We start from the raw sequence: 18,203 nt of genomic DNA, 5'->3' as shown, positions 1-18,203 counted from the left end.
ATACACTTCCTCTGTAATCCCTCCTGAAATTTAAGAACTCTACTTTGTGCACATCCCCTGTAATACCTCCTGGAAATGTAAGAACTTTACTTTATGCATTTCCTCTGTAATCCCTCCTGGAAATGTAAGAACTTTACTTTATGCACTTCCTCTGTAATCCGTCCTGGAAATGTAAGAACTTTACTTTATGCACTTCCTCTGTAATCCCTCCTGGAAATGTAAGAACTTTACTTTTTGCACTTCCTCTGTAATCCCTCCTGGAAATGTAAGAACTCTACTTTATGCACTTCCTCTGTAATCCCCCCTGGAAATGTAAGAACTTTACTTTATGCACTTCCTCTGTAATCCCTCCTGGAAATGTAAGACCTTTACTTTATGCACTTCCTCTGTAATCTCTCCTGGAAATGTAAGAAATCTACTTTGTGCTCATCCTCTGTAATCCCTCCTGGAAATGTAAGAACATTGTGCATTTACTCTGTAATTCCTCCTGGAAATGTAAGAACTTTACTTTCTGCACTTCCCCTGTAATCCCTCCTGGAAATGTAAGGACTCTACTTTCTGCACTTCCCCTGTAATCCGTCCTGGAAATGTAAGAACTTTACTTTATGGACTTCCTCTGTAATTCCCCCTGGAAATGTAAGAACTTTACTTTATGCACTTCCTCTGTAATCCCTCCTGGAAATGTAAGAACTTTACTTTTGCGCTTCCTCTGTAATCCCTCCTGGAAATGTAAGAACTCTACTTTATGCACTTCCTCTGTAATCTCTCCTGGAAATGTAAGAACTTTACTTTGTGCACTTCCTCTGTAAATCCTCCTGGAAATGTAAGGACTCTACTTTGTGCACTTCCTCTTTAATTACTCCTGGAAATGTAAGAACTTTAATTTATGCACTTCCTCTGTAATCCCTCCTGGAAATGTAAGAACTTTACTTTATGCACTTCCTCTGTAATCCCTCCTGGAAATGTAAGAGCTTTACTTTATGCACTTCCACTGTAATCCCTCCTGGAAATGTAAGAAATCTACTTTGTGCACTTCCTCTGTAATCCCTCCTGGAAATGTAAGAACTTTACTTTATGCACTTCCTCTGTAATCCCTCCTGGAAATGTAAGAACTTTACTTTATGCACTTCCTCTGTAATCCCTCCTGGAAATGTAAGAACTTTACTTTATGCACTTCCTCTGTAATCCCTCCTGAAATTTAAGAACTCTACTTTGTGCACATCCCCTGTAATACCTCCTGGAAATGTAAGAACTTTACTTTATGCATTTCCTCTGTAATCCCTCCTGGAAATGTAAGAACTTTACTTTATGCACTTCCTCTGTAATCCGTCCTGGAAATGTAAGAACTTTACTTTATGCACTTCCTCTGTAATCCCTCCTGGAAATGTAAGAACTTTACTTTTTGCACTTCCTCTGTAATCCCTCCTGGAAATGTAAGAACTCTACTTTATGCACTTCCTCTGTAATCCCCCCTGGAAATGTAAGAACTTTACTTTATGCACTTCCTCTGTAATCCCTCCTGGAAATGTAAGAAGTTTACTTTATGCACTTCCTCTGTAATCCCTCCTGGAAATGTAAGAACTTTACTTTATGCACTTCCTCTGTAATCCCTCCTGGAAATGTAAGAACTTTACTTTATGCACTTCCTCTGTAATCCCTCCTGGAAATGCAAGAACTTTACTTCACTTCCTCCGTAATCCCTCCTGGAAATGTAAGAAATCTACTTTGTGCACTTCCTCTGTAATCCCTCCTGGAAATGTAAGAACGTTGTGCATTTCCTCTGTAATTCCTCCTGGAAATGTAAGAACTTTACTTTATGGACTTCCTCTGTAATCCCTCCTGGAAATGTAAGAACTTTACTTTTTGCACTTCCTCTGTAATTCCTCCTGGAAATGTAAGAACTTTATGGACTTCCTCTGTAATTCCTCCTGGAAATGTAAGAACTTTACTTTATGCACTTCCTCTGTAATCCCTCCTGGAAATGTAAGAACTTTGCTTTATGCACTTCCTCTGTAATCCCTCCTGGAAATGTATTAACTTTACTTTATGCACTTCCTCTGTAATCCCTCCTGGAAATGTAAGAACTTTACTTTATGCACTTCCTCTGTAATCCCTCCTGGAAACGTAAGAAATCTACTTTGTGCACTTCCTCTGTAATCCCTCCTGGAAATGTAAGAACGTTGTGCATTTCCTCTGTAATCCCTCCTGGAAATGTAAGAACTTTACTTTATGGACTTCCTCTGTAATTCCTCCTGGAAATGTAAGAACTTTACTTTATGCACTTCCTCTGTAATCCCTCCTGGAAAAGTAAGAACTTTGCTTTATGCACGTCCTCTGTAATCCCTCCTGGAAATGTAAGAACTTTACTTTATGCACTTCCTCTGTAATCCCTCCTGGAAATGTAAGAACTTTACTTTATGCACTTCCTCTGTAATCCCTCCTGGAAATGTAAGAAATCTACTTTGTGCACTACCTCTGTAATCCCTCCTGGAAATGTAAGAACGTTGTGCATTTCCTCTGTAAATCCTCCTGGAAATGTAAGAACTCTACTTTGTGCACATCCCCTGTAATCCCTCCTGGAAATGTAAGGACTCCACTTTCTGCACTTCCTCGTTAATTCCCCCTGGAAATGTAAGAACTTAACTTTATGCACTTCCTCTGTAATCCCTCCTGGAAATGTAAGAACTTTACTTTTGCACTTCCTCTGTAATCCCACCTGGAAATGTAAGAACTCTACTTTTTGCACTTCCTCTGTAATCCCTCCTGGAAATGTAAGAACTCTACTTTATGCACTTCCTCTGTAATCCCCCCTGGAAATGTAAGAACTTTACTTTATGCACTTCCTCTGTAATCCCTCCTGGAAATGTAAGAACTTTACTTTATGCACTTCCTCTGTAATCCCTCCTAGAAATATAAGAAATCTACTTTGTGCACTTCCTCTGTAATCCCTCCTGGAAATGTAAGAACGTTGTGCATTTCCTCTGTAATTCCTCCTGGAAATGTAAGAACTTTACTTTATGCACTTCCTCTGTAATCCCTCCTGGAAATGCAAGAACTTTACTTCACTTCCTCCGTAATCCCTCCTGGAAATGTAAGAAATCTACTTTGTGCACTTCCTCTGTAATCCCTCCTGGAAATGTAAGGACTCTACTTTGTGCACTTCCTCTGTAATCCCTCCTGGAAATGTAAGAACTTTACTTTGTGCACTTCCTCTGTAAATCCTCCTGGAAATGTAAGGACTCTACTTTGTGCACTTCCTCTTTAATTACTCCAGGAAATGTAAGAACTTTACTTTATGCACTTCCTCTGTAATCCCTCCTGGAAATGTAAGAACTTTACTTTATGCACTTCCTCTGTAATCCCTCCTGGAAATGTAAGAACTTTACTTTATGCACTTCCACTGTAATCCGTCCTGGAAATGTAAGAAATCTACTTTGTGCACTTCCTCTATAATCCCTCCTGGAAATGTAAGAACTTTACTTTATGCACTTCCTCTGTAATCCCTCCTGGAAATGTAAGAATTATACTTTTTGCACTTCCTCTGTAAATCCTCCTGGAAATGTAAGAACTCTACTTTGTGCACATCCCCTGTAATCCCTCCTGGAAATGTAAGGACTCCACTTTCTGCACTTCCTCGTTAATTCCCCCTGGAAATGTAAGAACTTTACTTTATGCACTTCCTCTGTAATCCCTCCTGGAAATGTAAGAACTTTACTTTTGCGCTTCCTCTGTAATCCCTCCTGGAAATGTAAGAACTCTACTTTATGCACTTCCTCTGTAATCTCTCCTGGAAATGTAAGAACTTTACTTTATGCACTTCCTCTGTAATCTCTCCTGGAAATGTAAGAAATCTACTTTGTGCTCTTCCTCTGTAATCCCTCCTGGAAATGTAAGAACATTGTGCATTTCCTCTGTAATTCCTCCTGGAAATGTAAGAACTTTACTTTCTGCACTTCCCCTGTAATCCCTCCTGGAAATGTAAGGACTCTACTTTGTGCACTTCCTCTGTAATCCCTCCTGGAAATGTAAGAACTTTACTTTGTGCACTTCCTCTGTAAATCCTCCTGGAAATGTAAGGACTCTACTTTGTGCACTTCCTCTTTAATTACTCCTGGAAATGTAAGAACTTTACTTTATGCACTTCCTCTGTAATCCCTCCTGGAAATGTAAGAACTTTACTTTATGCACTTCCTCTGTAATCCCTCCTGGAAATGTAAGAACTTTACTTTATGCACTTCCACTGTAATCCCTCCTGGAAATGTAAGAAATCTACTTTGTGCACTTCCTCTGTAATCCCTCCTGGAAATGTAAGAACTTTACTTTATGCACTTCCTCTGTAATCCCTCCTGGAAATGTAAGAACTTTACTTTATGCACTTCCTCTGTAATCCCTCCTGGAAATGTAAGAACTTTACTTTATGCACTTCCTCTGTAATCCCTCCTGAAATTTAAGAACTCTACTTTGTGCACATCCCCTGTAATACCTCCTGGAAATGTAAGAACTTTACTTTATGCATTTCCTCTGTAATCCCTCCTGGAAATGTAAGAACTTTACTTTATGCACTTCCTCTGTAATCCGTCCTGGAAATGTAAGAACTTTACTTTATGCACTTCCTCTGTAATCCCTCCTGGAAATGTAAGAACTTTACTTTTTGCACTTCCTCTGTAATCCCTCCTGGAAATGTAAGAACTCTACTTTATGCACTTCCTCTGTAATCCCCCCTGGAAATGTAAGAACTTTACTTTATGCACTTCCTCTGTAATCCCTCCTGGAAATGTAAGAACTTTACTTTATGCACTTCCTCTGTAATCCCTCCTAGAAATATAAGAAATCTACTTTGTGCACTTCCTCTGTAATCCCTCCTGGAAATGTAAGAACGTTGTGCATTTCCTCTGTAATTCCTCCTGGAAATGTAAGAACTTTACTTTCTGCACTTCCCCTGTAATCCCTCCTGGAAATGTAAGGACTCTACTTTGTGCACTTCCTCTGTAATCCCTCCTGGAAATGTAAGAACTTTATTTTGTGCACTTCCTCTGTAAATCCTCCTGGAAATGTAAGGACTCTACTTTGTGCACTTCCTCTTTAATTACTCCTGGAAATGTAAGAACTTTACTTCATGCACTTCCTCTGTAATCCCTCCTGGAAATGTAAGAAGTTTACTTTATGCACTTCCTCTGTAATCCCTCCTGGAAATGTAAGAACTTTACTTTATGCACTTCCTCTGTAATCCCTCCTGGAAATGTAAGAACTTTACTTTATGCACTTCCTCTGTAATCCCTCCTGGAAATGCAAGAACTTTACTTCACTTCCTCCGTAATCCCTCCTGGAAATGTAAGAAATCTACTTTGTGCACTTCCTCTGTAATCCCTCCTGGAAATGTAAGAACTTTACTTTTGTGCTTCCTCTGTAATCCCTCCTGGAAATGTAAGAACTCTACTTTATGCACTTCCTCTGTAATCTCTCCTGGAAATGTAAGAACTTTACTTTATGCACTTCCTCTGTAATCTCTCCTGGAAATGTAAGAAATCTACTTTGTGCTCTTCCTCTGTAATCCCTCCTGGAAATGTAAGAACATTGTGCATTTCCTCTGTAATTCCTCCTGGAAATGTAAGAACTTTACTTTCTGCACTTCCCCTGTAATCCCCCCTGGAAATGTAAGGACTCTACTTTGTGCACTTCCTCTGTAATCCCTCCTGGAAATGTAAGAACTTTACTTTGTGCACTTCCTCTGTAAATCCTCCTGGAAATGTAAGGACTCTACTTTGTGCACTTCCTCTTTAATTACTCCTGGAAATGTAAGAACTTTACTTTATGCACTTCCTCTGTAATCCCTCCTGGAAATGTAAGAACTTTACTTTATGCACTTCCTCTGTAATCCCTCCTGGAAATGTAAGAACTTTACTTTATGCACTTCCACTGTAATCCCTCCTGGAAATGTAAGAAATCTACTTTGTGCACTTCCTCTGTAATCCCTCCTGGAAATGTAAGAACTTTACTTTATGCACTTCCTCTGTAATCCCTCCTGGAAATGTAAGAACTTTACTTTATGCACTTCCTCTGTAATCCCTCCTGGAAATGTAAGAACTTTACTTTATGCACTTCCTCTGTAATCCCTCCTGAAATTTAAGAACTCTACTTTGTGCACATCCCCTGTAATACCTCCTGGAAATGTAAGAACTTTACTTTATGCATTTCCTCTGTAATCCCTCCTGGAAATGTAAGAACTTTACTTTATGCACTTCCTCTGTAATCCGTCCTGGAAATGTAAGAACTTTACTTTATGCACTTCCTCTGTAATCCCTCCTGGAAATGTAAGAACTTTACTTTTTGCACTTCCTCTGTAATCCCTCCTGGAAATGTAAGAACTCTACTTTATGCACTTCCTCTGTAATCCCCCCTGGAAATGTAAGAACTTTACTTTATGCACTTCCTCTGTAATCCCTCCTGGAAATGTAAGAACTTTACTTTATGCACTTCCTCTGTAATCCCTCCTAGAAATATAAGAAATCTACTTTGTGCACTTCCTCTGTAATCCCTCCTGGAAATGTAAGAACGTTGTGCATTTCCTCTGTAATTCCTCCTGGAAATGTAAGAACTTTACTTTCTGCACTTCCCCTGTAATCCCTCCTGGAAATGTAAGGACTCTACTTTGTGCACTTCCTCTGTAATCCCTCCTGGAAATGTAAGAACTTTACTTTATGCACTTCCTCTGTAATCCGTCCTGGAAATGTAAGAACTTTACTTTATGCACTTCCTCTGTAATCCCTCCTGGAAATGTAAGAACTTTACTTTTTGCACTTCCTCTGTAATCCCTCCTGGAAATGTAAGAACTCTACTTTATGCACTTCCTCTGTAATCCCCCCTGGAAATGTAAGAACTTTACTTTATGCACTTCCTCTGTAATCCCTCCTGGAAATGTAAGAACTTTACTTTATGCACTTCCTCTGTAATCCCTCCTAGAAATATAAGAAATCTACTTTGTGCACTTCCTCTGTAATCCCTCCTGGAAATGTAAGAACGTTGTGCATTTCCTCTGTAATTCCTCCTGGAAATGTAAGAACTTTACTTTCTGCACTTCCCCTGTAATCCCTCCTGGAAATGTAAGGACTCTACTTTGTGCACTTCCTCTGTAATCCCTCCTGGAAATGTAAGAAGTTTACTTCATGCACTTCCTCTGTAATCCCTCCTGGAAATGTAAGAAGTTTACTTTATGCACTTCCTCTGTAATCCCTCCTGGAAATGTAAGAACTTTACTTTATGCACTTCCTCTGTAATCCCTCCTGGAAATGTAAGAACTTTACTTTATGCACTTCCTCTGTAATCCCTCCTGGAAATGCAAGAACTTTACTTCACTTCCTCCGTAATCCCTCCTGGAAATGTAAGAAATCTACTTTGTGCACTTCCTCTGTAATCCCTCCTGGAAATGTAAGAACGTTGTGCATTTCCTCTGTAATTCCTCCTGGAAATGTAAGAACTTTACTTTATGGACTTCCTCTGTAATCCCTCCTGGAAATGTAAGAACTTTACTTTTTGCACTTCCTCTGTAATTCCTCCTGGAAATGTAAGAACTTTACTTTATGGACTTCCTCTGTAATTCCTCCTGGAAATGTAAGAACTTTACTTTATGCACTTCCTCTGTAATCCCTCCTGGAAATGTAAGAACTTTGCTTTATGCACTTCCTCTGTAATCCCTCCTGGAAATGTATTAACTTTACTTTATGCACTTCCTCTGTAATCCCTCCTGGAAATGGAAGAACTTTACTTTATGCACTTCCTCTGTAATCCCTCCTGGAAACGTAAGAAATCTACTTTGTGCACTTCCTCTGTAATCCCTCCTGGAAATGTAAGAACGTTGTGCATTTCCTCTGTAATCCCTCCTGGAAATGTAAGAACTTTACTTTATGGACTTCCTCTGTAATTCCTCCTGGAAATGTAAGAACTTTACTTTATGCACTTCCTCTGTAATCCCTCCTGGAAAAGTAAGAACTTTGCTTTATGCACTTCCTCTGTAATCCCTCCTGGAAATGTAAGAACTTTACTTTATGCACTTCCTCTGTAATCCCTCCTGGAAATGTAAGAACTTTACTTTATGCACTTCCTCTGTAATCCCTCCTGGAAATGTAAGAAATCTACTTTGTGCACTTCCTCTGTAATCCCTCCTGGAAATGTAAGAACGTTGTGCATTTCCTCTGTAATTCCTCCTGGAAATGTAAGAACTTTACTTTCTGCACTTCCCCTGTAATCCCTCCTGGAAATGTAAGGACTCTACTTTGTGCACTTCCTCTGTAATCCCTCCTGGAAATGTAAGAACTTTACTTTGTGCACTTCCTCTGTAAATCCTCCTGGAAATGTAAGGACTCTACTTTGTGCACTTCCTCTTTAATTACTCCTGGAAATGTAAGAACTTTACTTTATGCACTTCCTCTGTAATCCCTCCTGGAAATGTAAGAACTTTACTTTATGCACTTCCTCTGTAATCCCTCCTGGAAATGTAAGAACTTTACTTTATGCACTTCCACTGTAATCCCTCCTGGAAATGTAAGAAATCTACTTTGTGCACTTCCTCTGTAATCCCTCCTGGAAATGTAAGAACTTTACTTTATGCACTTCCTCTGTAATCCCTCCTGGAAATGTAAGAACTTTACTTTATGCACTTCCTCTGTAATCCCTCCTGGAAATGTAAGAACTTTACTTTATGCACTTCCTCTGTAATCCCTCCTGAAATTTAAGAACTCTACTTTGTGCACATCCCCTGTAATACCTCCTGGAAATGTAAGAACTTTACTTTATGCATTTCCTCTGTAATTCCTCCTGGAAATGTAAGAACTTTACTTTATGCACTTCCTCTGTAATCCGTCCTGGAAATGTAAGAACTTTACTTTATGCACTTCCTCTGTAATCCCTCCTGGAAATGTAAGAACTTTACTTTTTGCACTTCCTCTGTAATCCCTCCTGGAAATGTAAGAACTCTACTTTATGCACTTCCTCTGTAATCCCCCCTGGAAATGTAAGAACTTTACTTTATGCACTTCCTCTGTAATCCCTCCTGGAAATGTAAGAACTTTACTTTATGCACTTCCTCTGTAATCCCTCCTAGAAATATAAGAAATCTACTTTGTGCACTTCCTCTGTAATCCCTCCTGGAAATGTAAGAACGTTGTGCATTTCCTCTGTAATTCCTCCTGGAAATGTAAGAACTTTACTTTCTGCACTTCCCCTGTAATCCCTCCTGGAAATGTAAGGACTCTACTTTGTGCACTTCCTCTGTAATCCCTCCTGGAAATGTAAGAAGTTTACTTCATGCACTTCCTCTGTAATCCCTCCTGGAAATGTAAGAAGTTTACTTTATGCACTTCCTCTGTAATCCCTCCTGGAAATGTAAGAACTTTACTTTATGCACTTCCTCTGTAATCCCTCCTGGAAATGTAAGAACTTTACTTTATGCACTTCCTCTGTAATCCCTCCTGGAAATGCAAGAACTTTACTTCACTTCCTCCGTAATCCCTCCTGGAAATGTAAGAAATCTACTTTGTGCACTTCCTCTGTAATCCCTCCTGGAAATGTAAGAACGTTGTGCATTTCCTCTGTAATTCCTCCTGGAAATGTAAGAACTTTACTTTATGGACTTCCTCTGTAATCCCTCCTGGAAATGTAAGAACTTTACTTTTTGCACTTCCTCTGTAATTCCTCCTGGAAATGTAAGAACTTTACTTTATGGACTTCCTCTGTAATTCCTCCTGGAAATGTAAGAACTTTACTTTATGCACTTCCTCTGTAATCCCTCCTGGAAATGTAAGAACTTTGCTTTATGCACTTCCTCTGTAATCCCTCCTGGAAATGTATTAACTTTACTTTATGCACTTCCTCTGTAATCCCTCCTGGAAATGGAAGAACTTTACTTTATGCACTTCCTCTGTAATCCCTCCTGGAAACGTAAGAAATCTACTTTGTGCACTTCCTCTGTAATCCCTCCTGGAAATGTAAGAACGTTGTGCATTTCCTCTGTAATCCCTCCTGGAAATGTAAGAACTTTACTTTATGGACTTCCTCTGTAATTCCTCCTGGAAATGTAAGAACTTTACTTTATGCACTTCCTCTGTAATCCCTCCTGGAAAAGTAAGAACTTTGCTTTATGCACTTCCTCTGTAATCCCTCCTGGAAATGTAAGAACTTTACTTTATGCACTTCCTCTGTAATCCCTCCTGGAAATGTAAGAACTTTACTTTATGCACTTCCTCTGTAATCCCTCCTGGAAATGTAAGAAATCTACTTTGTGCACTTCCTCTGTAATCCCTCCTGGAAATGTAAGAACGTTGTGCATTTCCTCTGTAATTCCTCCTGGAAATGTAAGAACTTTACTTTCTGCACTTCCCCTGTAATCCCTCCTGGAAATGTAAGGACTCTACTTTGTGCACTTCCTCTGTAATCCCTCCTGGAAATGTAAGAACTTTACTTTGTGCACTTCCTCTGTAAATCCTCCTGGAAATGTAAGAACTCTACTTTGTGCACATCCCCTGTAATCCCTCCTGGAAATGTAAGGACTCCACTTTCTGCACTTCCTCGTTAATTCCCCCTGGAAATGTAAGAACTTAACTTTATGCACTTCCTCTGTAATCCCTCCTGGAAATGTAAGAACTTTACTTTTGCACTTCCTCTGTAATCCCACCTGGAAATGTAAGAACTCTACTTTTTGCACTTCCTCTGTAATCCCTCCTGGAAATGTAAGAACTCTACTTTATGCACTTCCTCTGTAATCCCCCCTGGAAATGTAAGAATTTTACTTTATGCACTTCCTCTGTAATCCCTCCTGGAAATGTAAGAACTTTACTTTATGCACTTCCTCTGTAATCCCTCCTAGAAATATAAGAAATCTACTTTGTGCACTTCCTCTGTAATCCCTCCTGGAAATGTAAGAACCTTGTGCATTTCCTCTGTAATTCCTCCTGGAAATGTAAGAACTTTACTTTCTGCACTTCCCCTGTAATCCCTCCTGGAAATGTAAGGACTCTACTTTGTGCACTTCCTCTGTAATCCCTCCTGGAAATGTAAGTACTTTATTTTGTGCACTTCCTCTGTAAATCCTCCTGGAAATGTAAGGACTCTACTTTGTGCACTTCCTCTTTAATTACTCCTGGAAATGTAAGAACTTTACTTTATGCACTTCCTCTGTAATCCCTCCTGGAAATGTAAGAACTTTACTTTATGCACTTCCTCTGTAATCCCTCCTGGAAATGTAAGAACTTTACTTTTTGCACTTCCTCTGTAATTCCTCCTGGAAATGTAAGAACTTTACTTTATGGACTTCCTCTGTAATTCCTCCTGGAAATGTAAGAACTTTACTTTATGCACTTCCTCTGTAATCCCTCCTGGAAATATAAGAACTTTGCTTTATGCACTTCCTCTGTAATCCCTCCTGGAAATGTATTAACTTTACTTTATGCACTTCCTCTGTAATCCCTCCTGGAAATGTAAGAACTTTACTTTATGCACTTCCTCTGTAATCCCTCCTGGAAACGTAAGAAATCTACTTTGTGCACTTCCTCTGTAATCCCTCCTGGAAATGTAAGAACGTGCATTTCCTCTGTAATCCCTCCTGGAAATGTAAGAACTTTACTTTATGGACTTCCTCTGTAATTCCTCCTGGAAATGTAAGAACTTTACTTTATGCACTTCCTCTGTAATCCCTCCTGGAAAAGTAAGAACTTTGCTTTATGCACTTCCTCTGTAATCCCTCCTGGAAATGTAAGAACTTTACTTTATGCACTTCCTCTGTAATCCCTCCTGGAAATGTAAGAACTTTACTTTATGCACTTCCTCTGTAATCCCTCCTGGAAATGTAAGAAATCTACTTTGTGCACTTCCTCTGTAATCCCTCCTGGAAATGTAAGAACGTTGTGCATTTCCTCTGTAATTCCTCCTGGAAATGTAAGAACTTTACTTTCTGCACTTCCCCTGTAATCCCTCCTGGAAATGTAAGGACTCTACTTTGTGCACTTCCTCTGTAATCCCTCCTGGAAATGTAGGAACTTTACTTTGTGCACTTCCTCTGTAAATCCTCCTGGAAATGTAAGAACTCTACTTTGTGCACATCCCCTGTAATCCCTCCTGGAAATGTAAGGACTCCACTTTCTGCACTTCCTCGTTAATTCCCCCTGGAAATGTAAGAACTTAACTTTATGCACTTCCTCTGTAATCCCTCCTGGAAATGTAAGAACTTTACTTTTGCACTTCCTCTGTAATCCCACCTGGAAATGTAAGAACTCTACTTTTTGCACTTCCTCTGTAATCCCTCCTGGAAATGTAAGAACTCTACTTTATGCACTTCCTCTGTAATCCCCCCTGGAAATGTAAGAATTTTACTTTATGCACTTCCTCTGTAATCCCTCCTGGAAATGTAAGAACTTTACTTTATGGACTTCCTCTGTAATCCCTCCTGGAAATGTAAGAACTTTACTTTTTGCACTTCCTCTGTAATTCCTCCTGGAAATGTAAGAACTTTACTTTATGGACTTCCTCTGTAATTCCTCCTGGAAATGTAAGAACTTTACTTTATGCACTTCCTCTGTAATCCCTCCTGGAAATGTAAGAACTTTGCTTTATGCACTTCCTCTGTAATCCCTCCTGGAAATGTATTAACTTTACTTTATGCACTTCCTCTGTAATCCCTCCTGGAAATGTAAGAACTTTACTTTATGCACTTCCTCTGTAATCCCTCCTGGAAACGTAAGAAATCTACTTTGTGCACTTCCTCTGTAATCCCTCCTGGAAATGTAAGAACGTTGTGCATTTCCTCTGTAATCCCTCCTGGAAATGTAAGAACTTTACTTTATGGACTTCCTCTGTAATTCCTCCTGGAAATGTAAGAACTTTACTTTATGCACTTCCTCTGTAATCCCTCCTGGAAAAGTAAGAACTTTGCTTTATGCACTTCCTCTGTAATCCCTCCTGGAAATGTAAGAACTTTACTTCATGCACTTCCTCTGTAATCCCTCCTGGAAATGTAAGAACTTTACTTTATGCACTTCCTCTGTAATCCCTCCTGGAAATGTAAGAAATCTACTTTGTGCACTTCCTCTGTAATCCCTCCTGGAAATGTAAGAACGTTGTGCATTTCCTCTGTAATTCCTCCTGGAAATGTAAGAACTTTACTTTCTGCACTTCCCCTGTAATCCCTCCTGGAAATGTAAGGACTCTACTTTGTGCACTTCCTCTGTAATCCCTCCTGGAAATGTAAGAACTTTACTTTGTGCACTTCCTCTGTAAATCCTCCTGGAAATGTAAGAACTCTACTTTGTGCACATCCCCTGTAATCCCTCCTGGAAATGTAAGGACTCCACTTTCTGCACTTCCTCGTTAATTCCCCCTGGAAATGTAAGAACTTAACTTTATGCACTTCCTCTGTAATCCCTCCTGGAAATGTAAGAACTTTACTTTTGCACTTCCTCTGTAATCCCACCTGGAAATGTAAGAACTCTACTTTTTGCACTTCCTCTGTAATCCCTCCTGGAAATGTAAGAACTCTACTTTATGCACTTCCTCTGTAATCCCCCCTGGAAATGTAAGAATTTTACTTTATGCACTTCCTCTGTAATCCCTCCTGGAAATGTAAGAACTTTACTTTATGCACTTCCTCTGTAATCCCTCCTAGAAATATAAGAAATCTACTTTGTGCACTTCCTCTGTAATCCCTCCTGGAAATGTAAGAACCTTGTGCATTTCCTCTGTAATTCCTCCTGGAAATGTAAGAACTTTACTTTCTGCACTTCCCCTGTAATCCCTCCTGGAAATGTAAGGACTCTACTTTGTGCACTTCCTCTGTAATCCCTCCTGGAAATGTAAGTACTTTATTTTGTGCACTTCCTCTGTAAATCCTCCTGGAAATGTAAGGACTCTACTTTGTGCACTTCCTCTTTAATTACTCCTGGAAATGTAAGAACTTTACTTTATGCACTTCCTCTGTAATCCCTCCTGGAAATGTAAGAACTTTACTTTATGCACTTCCTCTGTAATCCCTCCTGGAAATGTAAGAACTTTACTTTTTGCACTTCCTCTGTAATTCCTCCTGGAAATGTAAGAACTTTACTTTATGGACTTCCTCTGTAATTCCTCCTGGAAATGTAAGAACTTTACTTTATGCACTTCCTCTGTAATCCCTCCTGGAAATATAAGAACTTTGCTTTATGCACTTCCTCTGTAATCCCTCCTGGAAATGTATTAACTTTACTTTATGCACTTCCTCTGTAATCCCTCCTGGAAATGTAAGAACTTAACTTTATGCACTTCCTCTGTAATCCCTCCTGGAAACGTAAGAAATCTACTTTGTGCACTTCCTCTGTAATCCCTCCTGGAAATGTAAGAACGTGCATTTCCTCTGTAATCCCTCCTGGAAATGTAAGAACTTTACTTTATGGACTTCCTCTGTAATTCCTCCTGGAAATGTAAGAACTTTACTTTATGCACTTCCTCTGTAATCCCTCCTGGAAAAGTAAGAACTTTGCTTTATGCACTTCCTCTGTAATCCCTCCTGGAAATGTAAGAACTTTACTTTATGCACTTCCTCTGTAATCCCTCCTGGAAATGTAAGAACTTTACTTTATGCACTTCCTCTGTAATCCCTCCTGGAAATGTAAGAAATCTACTTTGTGCACTTCCTCTGTAATCCCTCCTGGAAATGTAAGAACGTTGTGCATTTCCTCTGTAATTCCTCCTGGAAATGTAAGAACTTTACTTTCTGCACTTCCCCTGTAATCCCTCCTGGAAATGTAAGGACTCTACTTTGTGCACTTCCTCTGTAATCCCTCCTGGAAATGTAGGAACTTTACTTTGTGCACTTCCTCTGTAAATCCTCCTGGAAATGTAAGAACTCTACTTTGTGCACATCCCCTGTAATCCCTCCTGGAAATGTAAGGACTCCACTTTCTGCACTTCCTCGTTAATTCCCCCTGGAAATGTAAGAACTTAACTTTATGCACTTCCTCTGTAATCCCTCCTGGAAATGTAAGAACTTTACTTTTGCACTTCCTCTGTAATCCCACCTGGAAATGTAAGAACTCTACTTTTTGCACTTCCTCTGTAATCCCTCCTGGAAATGTAAGAACTCTACTTTATGCACTTCCTCTGTAATCCCCCCTGGAAATGTAAGAATTTTACTTTATGCACTTCCTCTGTAATCCCTCCTGGAAATGTAAGAACTTTACTTTATGCACTTCCTCTGTAATCCCTCCTAGAAATATAAGAAATCTACTTTGTGCACTTCCTCTGTAATCCCTCCTGGAAATGTAAGAACGTTGTGCATTTCCTCTGTAATTCCTCCTGGAAATGTAAGAACTTTACTTTCTGCACTTCCCCTGTAATCCCTCCTGGAAATGTAAGGACTCTACTTTGTGCACTTCCTCTGTAATCCCTCCTGGAAATGTAAGTACTTTATTTTGTGCACTTCCTCTGTAAATCCTCCTGGAAATGTAAGGACTCTACTTTGTGCACTTCCTCTTTAATTACTCCTGGAAATGTAAGAACTTTACTTTATGCACTTCCTCTGTAATCCCTCCTGGAAATGTAAGAACTTTACTTTATGCACTTCCTCTGTAATCCCTCCTGGAAATGTAAGAACTTTACTTTATGCACTTCTTCTGTAATCCCTCCTGGAAATGTAAGAACTTTACTTTATGCACTTCCTCTGTAATCCCTCCTGGAAATGTAAGAACTTTACTTTATGCACTTCTTCTGTAATCCCTCCTGGAAATGTAAGAACTTTACTTTATGCACTTCCTCCGTAATCCCTCCTGGAAATGTAAGAAATCTACTTTGTGCACTTCCTCTGTAATCCCTCCTGGAAATGTAAGAACGTTGTGCATTTCCTCTGTAATTCCTCCTGGAAATGTAAGAACTTTACTTTATGGACTTCCTCTGTAATCCCTCCTGGAAATGTAAGAACTTTACTTTTTGCACTTCCTCTGTAATTCCTCCTGGAAATGTAAGAACTTTACTTTATGGACTTCCTCTGTAATTCCTCCTGGAAATGTAAGAACTTTACTTTATGCACTTCCTCTGTAATCCCTCCTGGAAATGTAAGAACTTTGCTTTATGCACTTCCTCTGTAATCCCTCCTGGAAATGTATTAACTTTACTTTATGGACTTCCTCTGTAATCCCTCCTGGAAATGTAAGAACTTTACTTCATGCACTTCCTCTGTAATCCTTCCTGAAAACGTAAGAAATCTACTTTGTGCACTTCCTCTGTAATCCCTCCTGGAAATGTAAGAACGTTGTGCATTTCCTCTGTAATTCCTCCTGGAAATGTAAGAACTTTACTTTATGCACTTCCTCTGTAATCCCTCCTGGAAAAGTAAGAACTTTGCTTTATGCACTTCCTCTGTAATCCCTCCTGGAAATGTAAGAACTTTACTTTATGCACTTCCTCTGTAATCCCTCCTGGAAATGTAAGAACTTTACTTTATGCACTTTCTCTGTAATACCTCCTGGAAATGTAAGAAATCTACTTTGTGCACTTCCTCTGTAATCCCTCCTGGAAATGTAAGAACGTTGTGCATTTCCTCTGTAATTCCTCCTGGAAATGTAAGAACTTTACTTTCTGCACTTCCCCTGTAATCCCTCCTGGAAATGTAAGGACTCTACTTTGTGCACTTCCTCTGTAATCCCTCCTGGAAATGTAAGAACTTTACTTTGTGCACTTCCTCTGTAAATCCTCCTGGAAATGTAAGAACTCTACTTTGTGCACATCCCCTGTAATCCCTCCTGGAAATGTAAGGACTCCACTTTCTGCACTTCCTCGTTAATTCCCCCTGGAAATGTAAGAATTTAACTTTATGCACTTCCTCTGTAATCCCTCCTGGAAATGTAAGAACTTTACTTTTGCACTTCCTCTGTAATCCCACCTGGAAATGTAAGAACTCTACTTTGTGCACATCCCCTGTAATCCCTCCTGGAAATGTAAGGACTCCACTTTCTGCACTTCCTCGTTAATTCCCCCTGGAAATGTAAGAACTTAACTTTATGCACTTCCTCTGTAATCTCTCCTGGAAATGTAAGAACTTTACTTTATGCACTTCCTCTGTAATCCCTCCTGGAAATGTAAGACCTTTACTTTATGCACTTCCTCTGTAATCTCTCCTGGAAATGTAAGAAATCTACTTTGTGCTCTTCCTCTGTAATCCCTCCTGGAAATGTAAGAACATTGTGCATTTACTGTGTAATTCCTCCTGGAAATGTAAGAACTTTACTTTCTGCACTTCCCCTGTAATCCCTCCTGGAAATGTAAGGACTCTACTTTCTGCACTTCCCCTGTAATCCGTCCTGGAAATGTAAGAACTTTACTTTATGGACTTCCTCTGTAATTCCCCCTGGAAATGTAAGAACTTTACTTTATGCACTTCCTCTGTAATCCCTCCTGGAAATGTAAGAACTTTACTTTTGCGCTTCCTCTGTAATCCCTCCTGGAAATGTAAGAACTCTACTTTATTCACTTCCTCTGTAATCTCTCCTGGAAATGTAAGAACTTTACTTTATGCACTTCCTCTGTAATCTCTCCTGGAAATGTAAGAAATCTACTTTGTGCTCTTCCTCTGTAATCCCTCCTGGAAATGTAAGAACATTGTGCATTTCCTCTGTAATTCCTCCTGGAAATGTAAGAACTTTACTTTCTGCACTTCCCCTGAAATCCCTCCTGGAAATGTAAGGACTCTACTTTGTGCACTTCCTCTGTAATCCCTCCTGGAAATGTAAGAACTTTACTTTGTGCACTTCCTCTGTAAATCCTCCTGGAAATGTAAGGACTCTACTTTGTGCACTTCCTCTTTAATTACTCCTGGAAATGTAAGAACTTTACTTTATGCACTTCCTCTGTAATCCCTCCTGGAAATGTAAGAACTTTACTTTATGCACTTCCTCTGTAATCCCTCCTGGAAATGTAAGAACTTTACTTTATGCACTTCCACTGTAATCCCTCCTGGAAATGTAAGAAATCTACTTTGTGCACTTCCTCTGTAATCCCTCCTGGAAATGTAAGAACTTTACTTTATGCACTTCCTCTGTAATCCCTCCTGGAAATGTAAGAACTTTACTTTATGCACTTCCTCTGTAATCCCTCCTGGAAATGTAAGAACTTTACTTTATGCACTTCCTCTGTAATCCCTCCTGAAATTTAAGAACTCTCCTTTGTGCACATCCCCTGTAATACCTCCTGGA

This window comes from Phyllobates terribilis, unplaced genomic scaffold (genome assembly GCF_046119375.1).
Source record: "Phyllobates terribilis strain yellow unplaced genomic scaffold, ASM4611937v1 Scaffold_498__1_contigs__length_1317049, whole genome shotgun sequence".
NCBI lineage: Eukaryota > Metazoa > Chordata > Amphibia > Anura > Dendrobatidae > Phyllobates > Phyllobates terribilis.
This window is presented reverse-complemented; position numbering follows the sequence as displayed.